At 46.9% G+C, this 13,000-nt stretch overlaps 1 protein-coding gene and 7 non-coding genes across 8 annotated transcripts in view; 1 reads left to right on the top strand and 7 right to left on the bottom strand.

The window, feature by feature from the left end:
• Window positions 1-13,000, top strand: part of Smog (G-protein coupled receptor 158 smog) — a 394,223-nt gene that overhangs the window by 277,533 nt on the left and 103,690 nt on the right. The window lies entirely within an intron of this gene.
• Trnag-ccc (transfer RNA glycine (anticodon CCC)) lies at window positions 10,868-10,938 on the bottom strand. Its single transcript has one exon. It is a non-coding gene; the product is annotated as a tRNA-Gly (tRNA).
• Window positions 11,156-11,226, bottom strand: Trnag-ccc (transfer RNA glycine (anticodon CCC)). The gene has a single exon. It is a non-coding gene; the product is annotated as a tRNA-Gly (tRNA).
• On the bottom strand, window positions 11,444-11,514 carry Trnag-ccc (transfer RNA glycine (anticodon CCC)). Its single transcript has one exon. It is a non-coding gene; the product is annotated as a tRNA-Gly (tRNA).
• On the bottom strand, window positions 11,732-11,802 carry Trnag-ccc (transfer RNA glycine (anticodon CCC)). Its single transcript has one exon. It is a non-coding gene; the product is annotated as a tRNA-Gly (tRNA).
• Trnag-ccc (transfer RNA glycine (anticodon CCC)) lies at window positions 12,020-12,090 on the bottom strand. Its single transcript has one exon. It is a non-coding gene; the product is annotated as a tRNA-Gly (tRNA).
• Window positions 12,308-12,378, bottom strand: Trnag-ccc (transfer RNA glycine (anticodon CCC)). The gene has a single exon. It is a non-coding gene; the product is annotated as a tRNA-Gly (tRNA).
• On the bottom strand, window positions 12,596-12,666 carry Trnag-ccc (transfer RNA glycine (anticodon CCC)). Its single transcript has one exon. It is a non-coding gene; the product is annotated as a tRNA-Gly (tRNA).

Genomic DNA, 13,000 nt, shown 5'->3' with positions numbered 1-13,000 from the left:
AGCACGGCAAACAAATGACACCCGACTAAACGCGTGAACGCTCTCCGGGGACGTTGGCTAGCAACGCTCTTTCTTGAAGCTCGTGCGGAATCATTTTACTCTGCCGCCTTGATGAATATATTCACGCAAAGAGACGCGAATTTTCTGAATCGGGCACCTAGCTCTTTCGCGCTTTAATATCTGCAAGCGTATTTTACACGTTCACAAAAGACAGGGTCCATTAGTTTTGGCCTCGACCGTGCTATGTTACCCGACACTTTTGTTACCTTTCGAAGCTAGCTACAGAACTTCTCTAAAAGCACCACTAATCTCTTCTTATCCCTGTGCTTCGGCGCGTTGTGTTGGGTTACCTCATTTCGCCGTCTTTTAAGTCCCTCGCCTTTTCGTTTTCGCTCCCCAACATACACGGCGAGGTGAAGTTTTCTTCCTCGCTCCTAGAACCCGTGCTTGAGTTACAGCCACCGCAATTATCTGAGCTCCACTTCTCGTCTTTCTTCCAGGCTCCCCCTCCCCCCCCCTCTCTCTCTCTCTGTCTCTGTCGCTCTAAGATATTAACGACCAAGTTACATTCAGAGCGCAATCCGGTGTTGCAGTGTCTTCGTGGTGCACAGAACAATCCCGCAACGTTACCCTACGGCTAAGTGTATTTTTCTATTTTTCTGTACTTTTCTCTCTACGCTCTCCTGTGAGCAGCGCCCATTTTCTGTTTTGTGTTCAGACGGCAAGTGATTATTCTTGCGGTTTTCGCGGCTTAAAGGGGCCATGAAGACAAAATTCAAGTTTGGTTCATTCAATATTTTGCCTCGTTAGAATCATACTGACACCACTTTTAACATAAACTTCGCTCAGATAAGCTGACTAATTAGGAAAAAAGGGAATGGCCACGCGTCCGAATACCTCGTTTTCCGCAACGGAACTTATGATGTCATACCAGCCAGCTCTGTGATTGGTGGAGGCCGTAAGAGCAAACGCAAATTAGATAGAACTTATAAGCTTGCCGAACATGCAGTTTGCGCTTAAATTTAGGGCACATTCTTTTTATATCAGTAACAATGGTGGGACAAACAGGGGAAATTACGAAAGCACACCTAAACGTAGAAGTACCGATGCTTACTGCTGTTTGTACTGCGCGCACTATGCTTCGTTTAGACGCACAACACTGCGGGGCTTTGGGGTTGTCTCAGACGACAGTGGTTGATTTGCGCAAGAGACGGTTGTCTTACGTGACCGTATGTGTCGAGCGAGCACCATGTTTCCCAAAACGATTATTTTCTCCACGAACAAAAACAAGCCAGGCTTAAATACGGTCACAAACAAACCAAAGGCAGAAAGCAGCATGCCACGGTGTGGTGGCGCCATCTAGGTTGACTAACAGTAAGAAAGTCTCCGCTCCCACGGCCGGACTCGACTCTCCTCCCCCTGCGCTCCCCTTACAGCATTCGCAATATCGGCTCGGCACATGGGATTTTTTGTACGTGGCCTCCGCGATCGACTGCCGGCGGCGCGCCGTTGCTCCGGCCGTTCCAATCGCCCGGAGAGAGCGTAATTCCTAAGAGGCCGTTTCGCCATTTTCCGCCGCACCGCTGCGCGCGTAGCATAAGGTCGTTTGCCCTGGCGCGGGTGGGTGCAGAGGACGAAAACTCGGCCTTCGCAGCCTGTGTGCGACGTTTAATAAAAAAGTTACCGCACACCAATGCAGGTGAAAGGTAGAAGTAGTTACTGGTGCCATTAGGGTAGTTACTGGTGCTTTGAATTTTTGACGTAGACTATGCCCGCGGTGATGCATATGTGAATTCATTGCACAGCAGTATTCTTTTTTGTAGTCACGCATGGTTCCAAAACACAACACGCTTTCCGGTTTTATTTCTAAAAATCTCGTACATGTTGTTTTGAACGCACGGAACGCATATTTCGTGCGTTCCAAGCAAGAACGAAATTATGGGAATTCAACTGACCGAAATACAACCATTAGTAAACACGAAAATACCCCCTATGTCGTTTCCTTTTTTCTCCTTTAAACGTGCGGTCTTTGACAGATAAAGTAGATGACATGGCAACACTACTTGAAACGTTTGGCGTAACTTTTACCGCGATACTATTAACACAGACGTCGTATACTCCAGCATCTGAAGTGTATACTGTCCAAATGCAACGGCGCAACGGCGCACCGCCGGCAGCAATTCTGGAGGCCACCTTTTGTGACGCGTAGTTGGAGGGGCTGACCGCATGAGGGCGGCACCAGCTCACTGCAAGCTCCGCGTCGCTGCGTCTCCGCGCAAGGCAAGAGCAAGGGAGCTTAAGCGTGAACATAACCAGTGAGGTTTCGCGGTGGCATTTGCGTATGAAACGGGGCAGTTGGTGTAAGTGATATGGGCCAGATTTTTTTGTTCTCGTATATCAACGATATACAATTAAACCTGGACATAACGAACTTAAATGTCAGGAATTCCTGGATTAAGGAAGCATTTCATTTCCAATTTTCTAGCCTCATCGCAACCCATGTTATTACGACCTCTACATAACGAAGGTGCTGCGACGGTTAACCTTGATGTAACGAATTCGCTAATATTGATCCATTGGTTTTCGCACTTTTCCTTAAAAAAAATCGATTGGAGAAATGGACTAATTTAGCGAATTTGGCCCCCACCATAAACTACCATGTGTTTCCACGTGTGGTAGGGGTGTCGCTTAGCTGCTAGACCTGCTTGTCGGCGTGTTGTCGCGCGTCTGCACTGCTATCTGGGGTATCGGATCGTCGGTGATGATTTCGGCTGCCACAAAACGAAAAGTTTTGTCTTTCCAGGACAAGCTCGCAAGTTTAAATGCCGTCTCCGCCGGCGAGAAAGACGAACGTGCCGAGAAGAGCATTAATTACGCAAAATGCGTTCTTTAAGCATAACTTTCGTCCCCGAAACGCGTTAAGGCATCGAAAAGTGTTAAAACCAAAAGTGATACTTAAGTTACGTTTGTGAATACGGGGTTAAGGGACCTTGCTTCTATGGAGAGCCGTGTAGTGACTAAGCTCGTGGGAACGCAGTGGGCGCAAATCAGTGTGAAATAAATCCTTGAAGGGTGAGGTCACCCAGGCTGATGTCTAGCACTTTGGTTTCGTTTATACTTCATGCACGCCAGCCTTAAGTTGAAACCTGCATGTAATGAAAAATTGCGATTTTTTGTGAACTTCGTTATATCCATGTTTAACTCTATACACGAGGCAGTTGTTTACGCAATAAGATGAGAGGAAAGTTGTGCGCGTATGTACTATATTTGCTTGAACATTCCTGACTTCAGGCACACTGTGACCAATAAAGTTTTATTTTATGTCCAGCTTTGAACAATTTTGGGAAAGAAGCATATCGCTTATGACCATACCTGAATAAAAAAGCAACACACCCCACAAAAATTGCCTAATGTAGACTTGTAAAACGCACAAAATTACAGCAATGATGAAGAAGGACGACAGGGACAAGCGCTACTTCCAACTAGCATTTACTAGTAGCTCAGAGGTGCGGGTTCGATTCCCGGGCACGGCGGCTGCTTTCCTGATGGAGGCGAAAAGCGAAAACGCCCGTGTGTTTGAGATTTCGGCGGACGTTTAAGATACCAAGGTGGTCAAAATTAATCCGGAGCTTTCCCCTACGGTGCGCCTAATGGCCTGTGTAGCGTCGGTGCATTTAACCCCATAATCAATCAGTCAGCATTTATTCGTAAACACGCTCATATATTACACAAAAAATGCGCACATCAGCGAAAAATTACATTCCGCACCGTATATAACCATCTGTTAGGCGACAAAATAACAATATGTTTGGACACAGCTCGGGTTCTTAAGTACAGATAACAACTAGGCAACAACCGACAACTGTGTGACACCCGGTACCTCGCACAAAAAAAAAGAAACAAGAACAGTTTCAGTTTCAGTTTCAGTTTCAGTTTATTATTCGTAACAAAGTATACAATGTGTGAAGAAATATTATACAGAAAGGGGTCCCAGAGTTTGACACTGTAATGGGACCCCTTGTAATTTAACGAGTAGAAGAAAAAAAGAAAACTTATCAGCAGTAGCGAAAGCTATGAACAGTGTTATTCTGAGAACGCAGTAAATTAATACAACAAAAACTATACAAGAAAAATAACAGAGAAAGTCACAGTAAAATACTGTATACAATAGTTAGCGGTAAACTCACATTGAATATACATAAACACGGCAAAACACTGGGAATACAAGCAGAGAAGGCAGGCTGCGGCCGTTTGGAATTATTCAGGGGCAATATGCGCAACTTATTTGGCCGATAAACCCAATGACGGCACACTTATGCGAGTGTGACCAAGGAGAGTCATCTAAAGCGTCCCAATGGTTTCTCTTGCGAGCTGGTTTTTCTGCTTTGCTATCCCTACAGTCTCAATAAAGAGAGGCGTGGATTCGCAATACTGCAGTGATTTGCAGTGTGCGCATTCTTCACGTCCCGGAGATTCTCGCGCAAGCGCACGTTGCACAATCGCGATGTCTGCCGTGCGTATTTGTGACTGCATAGTAGGTCCACGATGCAATACAGACTTTCCCAGAAGTCTGCCCTAATCTGCACAGTACAGTCCAACAGGCAACTAGGTATGAAACACCAGTCCTTAAAAATTAAGCAGGGTACAAAAACAACAAAGAAAGTGCAGTTGTCAGCCTGGTGCAACTATAATGATCCCATCGGTCGTTTACTGATAAAAAAAAAATATATTCCTCGTGAGCTGTATTTCTATCCCGCTGTGCGAGTTTTTCCAGTTGACTTCTGGCAAAAATTTGCCAGGCCTGGATATTTATATACAGCTTTGCAAACCTTCTTGACAAATCGTAAATCCCATACTTGAGTGGATAGCAGTTCAACGATGAAGCTTCAACTGACCAAATATTGCTAGCTTGTTTGAAGGCAACAGCACTACGATAAGGCGCTCACTATGTGAATGCAGCGACTTTAGGTCCTCGAATTGAACCCGCCGCGGTGGCTCGGTGGCTAAGGCGTTGCGCTGCTGAGCACGAGGTCGCGGGTTCGATTCCCGGCCGCGGCGGCCGCTTTTCTGATGGAGGCGAAAAGCAAAAACGCCCGTGTGTATGAGATTTCGGCGCACGATAAAGATCCCCAGGTGGTCAAAATTAATCCGGAGCCCTCCACTACGGCGCGCCTCATCGCCTGCGTTGCGTCGGTGCGTTAAACCCCACAATCAATCAATCAAATCCTCGAATTGAACCTGCCGAACACGAAGAATTTCTCCGCAATGCGGTCGATCTTCGCATCTTTTCATGGCGCCACTATTATTTTTCGCAGCTACGAGTGCTGGCCAACGTTACTAGGTTAGATTCTGGCAGCTTACTGCACAACCATGCATATCCATCGGAGGATGTGCAACACTGCACTTTCTGCGTAACAAATTGTCCCACATGTGGCTGTAACCGGCGCTGCGGCACACACACTGCCACTGTGAAGGCGCTTGGCGGCGGCGGAGCAACAGTGCGCTAGCAGCGCCACCCCCAACTCGCGGCGGCAGGCAGCAAGACGGCCCAGTGCGAAGGCCGTAAGCGGAGCGCGGGAGGTGGAGAGTCGAGTCCGGCCGTGCCGCTCCACACCAAGTTTAGCTGAGAGACCTGGTCTTATGATGCCATTGCAAACGTCGTCCAAACACATGTTTTGGCGCGAGAATCAAAATTTTAGCTTATATTGATTAATTTTGCAGCGAATAAAGCATCCTTTGCTTCGGGACAAGCGCTGGCGGCACTACAGAACACGAAATCTTTCGAATAAAACAACTTGCATTTTGTCTTCATAGCCCCTCTAAATTTCCAGGCACAAACTTTACCTTTCCGCATAATATTATTCGTTCCCGTGTGCTTGTTTTGCGCCGTGGCTACGCTCTTCGGCCGGCTGCACACTGAGCGTCGATAGGAACGATCGCCCTTCAAATCAATGGCACCCCCCCCCCCCTCCACCTCTCTCTGCCCTCTTCTTTTTCGCAGAGACGTTTTTCGCCGCAGTTCCTAGAAGCCCGGCAACGAAGCGTTACTTACAGGAGATGGAGGGGAGAGCTGGGAGAGTGAACGTTATATCCCTCTTATTTTTCCGTCCTCCATTACACTCGCGGCCTTCCCAGCGAGGAAGATCGCTCCTCTAATTGGGGGAAAGAGGTAGGAGACGTGAAGTACGACGTGGTTTCATTTTCACTTCTTTTTATTCTTATATCGCTCCGCGCTTTGGGCAGGCACGTCCCTTTTAAGAGTGGTTCTACGCGCGGAACTCGGTTGTAAACAAGTACTACGTACCTGTCAGCCCCGCATAACAATGTCTACGGGAAACCCCGGGTTCCGCGAATCGAGGAGGTTTTCTCGCTCAGCGAACTCGGGCCCGAACCCGTGGGCAGTTTCGAATCAAGCGGAGGCGGGCTGTGGAGACACGGTGCCTTTCTAGAGGTCGTTAAAACGCGCTGATCGATCTTTGGTTAATCGAAATTTAAATGTCGGCACCTGCTCACACATTTCTTTATAGCAGTTTGTTTAACGTTTCTTTGTCGGCTGTTTGTGTACTTTATTCTCTGATGCAGCTCGTGTGTCGTGTAAATCGATTCACGCTTTCCAAGATTGCCGGTGAGCTTAGTCCCCGGAAATGTGCAACCTCGTAGGTCGCGAGGTGGTGAAAATGAGTCAAGTGACCTGATTAATAGCAACGTAGGGGGAGCGAAATATTCGAAATAGACGCGCGAGCTATGACTGAGGCTGCACATACATTAACTGGAAAGAGACAACTTTTCAAGAAGCCTTCTCGCGCAAAAAAAAGCAAGCTGTGTTTGGTTCGATCTACAGCGGATGACATGTTGGAAACGGCTTTACCAGTCAGTACGCCTACCTATGCAGGCGATCGGGCGCGTTATTCGCCTACACATATCGCTCATTCGTGGAAATATAACTACGTTACGAATGTAATCACTGCAGTATAGCGAAGCTGAAGTGCCGCCAATGACAAAACGAAGCTGTCGGGACTCTGACATCAAGTCGACTCTTCGTCTGGTTTATGAAAATTCAATAATTTTTATAATTGCGCAGGTTTACGCCCTAAGCTATTCCTGGGATTTCAAGCGCGCTGTAGCGAAGTGCTCCAAATTAATTTCGAACGTGTGCTTAAACTTGTATTCACAGGGGTTAGTTTCTCTTCATTTCTTCACGCTCCGCAAAAAAAAAAAAAAAAAAAAAAACGATTCCCGCGGCAGAGCCGGAAGATATTTCCGTCGGCGGGGCAGCACACGTAACTATGCATAGGTGAGTAGGTGACAACACAGGACTGTTTTGTAACCCCTGTGGTACGACTAGAGCAGTAGTGTAAGCTAGAAAAGTCTATTTAAGGAAGCGGGAATGCGGAAATTCTCGCCCCCGCGCGTATTTCTAATTATTTTCTGATTCTGAGAATGATGTTATAATTCGCGCTTCACAAATGGCATATCGAGAAGGCATTGCGAATTCCCTGTCAATAAGAACGACCCCATGGGGTGCCCTCAAGGTTTATTGCTGACAAAAATACCATCTAAGCGAAACACATTACTGACAAATAGTCGAACACAGTAGTTCGAGATCGATCGATTTGGTTGGCTGATAATTAGTCGAATATCCCGATCCTGTTGCCTCTATTATATAATCCTTAACGCGCATAATATTACACGCATAGAATATTTCGAAGCCTCAAAGCCTCGAATTACGAATGTTGTTTCATACTTGTACTCTCATATCAAACTTTAATAAGAGTGACCCTGTTTTATTTTTGTATTGTACGTAACCACAGTACCGTCATTCTTATATTTTAAGCCACTTCTTTTAGCCGTTCGGAATCTCTGACGCAGCCTTTTAACAACGTCTCGTCGCATTTATTTCCAATCTCATACGACAGAAAAATTGGTGGGCTAAATAAATAATCCTATTTTAGCATTTGAACTTTCAATTTCCCTGGGATATTTTGTTCGTTGTTACATTACGTTATTCAATGATGTCGAATTGTGCTGGTTTGTCATTCCTAATAACCTTTTAAATTATTCACTGTCAGATAGTCTGTACTCTGCACGCGAGCGACAAAACGAGTTTCCTGCCGCGTTCCCAATGACGGAGGACACTAATTAGTATCGATCGACTAGTACTATTGAAGCATGAGCGAAGGATGAGCGCAGCGTGACGCGCTGTAGGGAATGTACTCCGGAGTGTATATCGATGGGGGTTTTACTGCTGAAGCGCATTGCACAAACACCCACAAATTCATACGCACGAGGCTCTCACCTCGAAAACGCTTGACCTGTAGACAATACAAATCTACACAAACTCGCCAGGTGTGACCGTTCGACGTCCTTACGTGTCTTGAAAGGTACTTCCGAGGATACCTGGACACTTCTTGTTGGTTTTGAATACGGAAGCATTAAGCCTTTGATGCCCAAAACTTGAATTTTTTGCTTAAGATAGTGGAAACATTTTATGATCTTAAGGAACTTCCGACATCACAAATATGGAGTAAGAAAAAAAGTTGGTTCATTAGGATGGACACAATACCCACTGGGTACTGGTTGCCCACATATCAGTTGAAAAGGATAGCTACCTTGATTAGCATAATTTATGGTACAAGTGAAAACAATAACGTGAAGGTCATATTGATATCATTTGTATTAACAAGATTTCACAATTTCGCTTACCTGTTATAACCCATTGAGCTACCGTGCTCTATGCCAGTTGAGACGTAAAAACCAGTACGTTGTGTCCTCTCTTTTTAAAATTTTTGAAGGTCCGGGGTTCTCAGTCTGTCAGCAGATGTTGTTAAATGTCAAACAAAAAAAAAAAACACACAATGTGCGAGAGAAAAAAATACTGTTTGTTTCTCCTAAGCAACATTGGGCATCAAAGGGTGATTGTTTAAATACACGTGGATGTGTGCTTATTGAAGTTTTGCGCCGCGAGCACTGTTTCCGGGTTTGGCTGCTGGTATCTCAGTGTACTGGCGTGGACGGCCACCGTTCGCTACTGTCGAAGTAGCGACCACCGACGATGTAGATGCATCGGTCCCCACTGCTGTACTGTTTGTACTTCGGTGGAGCGCGGCCTGTGCAGAGCGCGATATGGAACGCGTCGCATTCCGTGTTTAGTAGCCGCTTGCTGCTGCAGGCACCGGATGCTGACACTGGCTTTTTCATTTGATGGGCGAATTTATGCTTTCGTAAGCACTGGCCAATCCACTGTACTGGAATGCGCTGCATTAAGCCTCGGCCAATACCCCTCTCCGTGTATGTGGTACGCGCCACAGACAATGGGAAATTTAGAAGCACTTCGCAGCTATAGACACTGAAAGCCAGATTTTCCGCCAAAACTGCTATTTAATGCTTCGCCTTTATATTACAGACGCGTTTATTAGGCGCTTTGACGAAGCTAACAACTAGTTCACAAAAAACGAACCAAGTGGCCTGTAAATGGTGCACGACTGCACGTATCGTCTTCTTGCAGGGAAGCAACCTTTAGTGCTGAAGATGACGTTATACTGCGCGTGTTGCTCCGGGCGAGCGTAGTAGGAAAGAATCGTGCCTTTATAAGATAGGCTTGGCGCGGCGAGAGGGCGGGTACATAATCTGCAGATGCGATCTGCAGATGCGGTACCCTTCCCCTTTTTCGCACTTTGGCGCGACGTGTTCCCCCAACCTCGTGTGGGCTGGTGATCAGGCGATGGCGTCACTTGCCACCTGCGGCTTGTCGCTAGGGCTATTAACATAACAAGGACAGTAACTAAGGAGAAACTGGGGACGGCAAAAAGGATTAGTCCTACGTCACTTTCATAGTTTGTGGTTCGAAGAAGGACTGTCGGGCTTAGCAGAGACTGGCTAGTGGTTCTATTAGGTCGATTGGACGGGGACGGTTGGCGAGCGGAGCTGATAAGCTTCGTTTTCCTGGTGCAGTGGAGGCTTAGCACCAGGATAGCCATGGAAGTGGCAGTGGTCTGTAATCAGCACATTTTGCAGACCTTGGTCCTACGCCACAATGAGGCCTCCCCGCCCGTGCCCTGCGCCATCGCCATACCGTCCACCAGTGTGTCGTCCGTAGGGCAACAGGGCGGCGGCTTGCCCATCAGCGTTGGGGGCATAATAGCCGGCTTGCCGCCTTTTCAATCCGAACCACACGTTAACATTTTCTTTTCGGTGCCGCTCTACCGTGTGTAGGCTTCGTGCCATCCTTTCGCTGAATAGTCCACCATACCGAACTCTCGAGCAACTCACTTTGCCAGTCTGCCGACACAAACGCTGGCACAAAAGCTTCTGCTGAGTACATGTATGGATCACACGATGAAATACGAAAGCACCAAGGCAAGCAGCATGCATGTAGCTTATTTAAGCCAGCTCAAAGCAATACAAATCGTACTCCGCCAGAAACCAAACCCGGGTCGAGAGATTGGTAATCTTGAATGATACTTCCACACCAGGTTGTTAGTCCGAGCCGTGTGCGTGGCTCTTACTTTGCGTCCCGTTAGTTCGCACTGGGGGAGAAAAGCTATTTAGGGTAACAGATATGGTTGCCACCTCAACATAAATTCCACCGCAACAATAGAAACCGGGTCGCAAGAATGGGAATCTTGCATGATACCTCTACACCAGCGGCGCGGCTGGAATGGTGCAAATCTATGTTCCCTTTATGCATTTATGGCATATGACTGGAAAGAGGGCAGTTACTGTGACGATTGAGTGGAGGGCGGGGTACGCAGAGTGAAGACAAGCAGTTTTTATGTTGTAGACATGGTTGCCACTGCAACGTTAATAATACTGGCTTGCTCAAATAAAAACTAAATTCACCCAGAAAAGGCTGTAGAGAAAAAAATAGTGCGCCGCCCGGGAATCGAACCCGGGTCGCAAGAATGGGAATCTTGCATGATACCTCTACACCAGCGGCGCGGCTGGAATGGTGCAAATCTATGTTCCCTTTATGCATTTATGGCATATGACTGGAAAGAGGGCAGTTACTGTGACGATTGAGTGGAGGGCGGGGTACGCAGAGTGAAGACAAGCAGTTTTCATGTTGTAGACAAGGTTGCCACTGCAACGTTAATAATACTGGCTTGCTCAAATAAAAACTAAATTCACCCAGAAAAGGCTGTAGAGAAAAAAATAGTGCGCCGCCCGGGAATCGAACCCGGGTCGCAAGAATGGGAATCTTGCATGATACCTCTACACCAGCGGCGCGGCTGGAATGGTGCAAATCTATGTTCCCTTTATGCATTTATGGCATATGACTGGGAAGAGGGCAGTTACTGGGACGATTGAGTGGAGGGCGGGGTACGCAGAGTGAAGACAAGCAGTTTTCATGTTGTAGACATGGTTGCCACTGCAACGTTAATAATACTGGCTTGCTCAAATAAAAACTAAATTCACCCAGAAAAGGATGTAGAGAAAAAAATAGTGCGCCGCCCGGGAATCGAACCCGGGTCGCAAGAATGGGAATCTTGCATGATACCTCTACACCAGCGGCGCGACTGGAATGGTGCAAATCTATGTTCCCTTTATGCATTTATGGCATATGACTGGAAAGAGGGCAGTTACTGTGACGATTGAGTGGAGGGCGGGGTACGCAGAGTGAAGACAAGCAGTTTTCATGTTGTAGACATGGTTGCCACTGCAACGTTAATAATACTGGCTTGCTCAAATAAAAACTAAATTCACCCAGAAAAGGATGTAGAGAAAAAAATAGTGCGCCGCCCGGGAATCGAACCCGGGTCGCAAGAATGGGAATCTTGCATGATACCTCTACACCAGCGGCGCGGCTGGAATGGTGCAAATCTATGTTCCCTTTATGCATTTATGGCATATGACTGGAAAGAGGGCAGTTACTGTGACGATTGAGTGGAGGGCGGGGTACGCAGAGTGAAGACAAGCAGTTTTCATGTTGTAGACATGGTTGCCACTGCAACGTTAATAATACTGGCTTGCTCAAATAAAAACTAAATTCACCCAGAAAAGGATGTAGAGAAAAAAATAGTGCGCCGCCCGGGAATCGAACCCGGGTCGCAAGAATGGGAATCTTGCATGATACCTCTACACCAGCGGCGCGGCTGGAATGGTGCAAATCTATGTTCCCTTTATGCATTTATGGCATATGACTGGGAAGAGGGCAGTTACTGTGACGATTGAGTGGAGGGCGGGGTACGCTGAGTGAAGACAAGCAGTTTTCATGTTGTAGACAAGGTTGCCACTGCAACGTTAATAATACTGGCTTGCTCAAATAAAAACTAAATTCACCCAGAAAAGGCTGTAGAGAAAAAAATAGTGCGCCGCCCGGGAATCGAACCCGGGTCGCAAGAATGGGAATCTTGCATGATACCTCTACACCAGCGGCGCGGCTGGAATGGTGCAAATCTATGTTCCCTTTATGAATTTATGGCATATGACTGGGAAGAGGGCAGTTACTGTGACGATTGAGTGGAGGGAGGGGTACGCAGAGTGAAGACAAGCAGTTTTCATGTTGTAGACATGGTTGCCACTGCAACGTTAATAATACTGGCTTGCTCAAATAAAAACTAAATTCACCCAGAAAAGGCTGTAGAGAAAAAAATAGTGCGCCGCCCGGGAATCGAACCCGGGTCGCAAGAATGGGAATCTTGCGTGATACCTCTACACCAGCGGCGCGGCTGGAATGGTGCAAATCTATGTTCCCTTTATGCATTTATGGCATATGACTGGGAAGAGGGCAGTTACTGTGACGATTGAGTGGAGGGCGGGGTACGCAGAGTGAAGACAAGCAGTTTTCATGTTGTAGACATGGTTGCCACTGCAACGTTAATAATACTGGCTTACTCAAATAAAAAATAAATTCACCCAGAAAAGGCTGTAGAGAAAAAAATAGTGCGCCGCCAGGGAATCGAACCCGGGTCGCAAGAATGGGAATCCTGCATGATACCTCTACACCAGCGGCGTGGCTGGAATGGCGCAAATCTATGTTCCCTTTATGCATTTATGGCAT

The sequence above is a fragment of the Haemaphysalis longicornis genome, unplaced genomic scaffold (genome assembly GCF_048455015.1).
Source record: "Haemaphysalis longicornis isolate Haplotype H1 unplaced genomic scaffold, Haemaphysalis longicornis Haplotype H1 scaffold_4, whole genome shotgun sequence".
Classification (NCBI taxonomy): Eukaryota; Metazoa; Arthropoda; class Arachnida; order Ixodida; family Ixodidae; genus Haemaphysalis; species Haemaphysalis longicornis.
The sequence above is the reverse complement of the archived record's forward strand: the minus strand, read 5'-3'. Positions and strand labels throughout refer to the sequence as shown.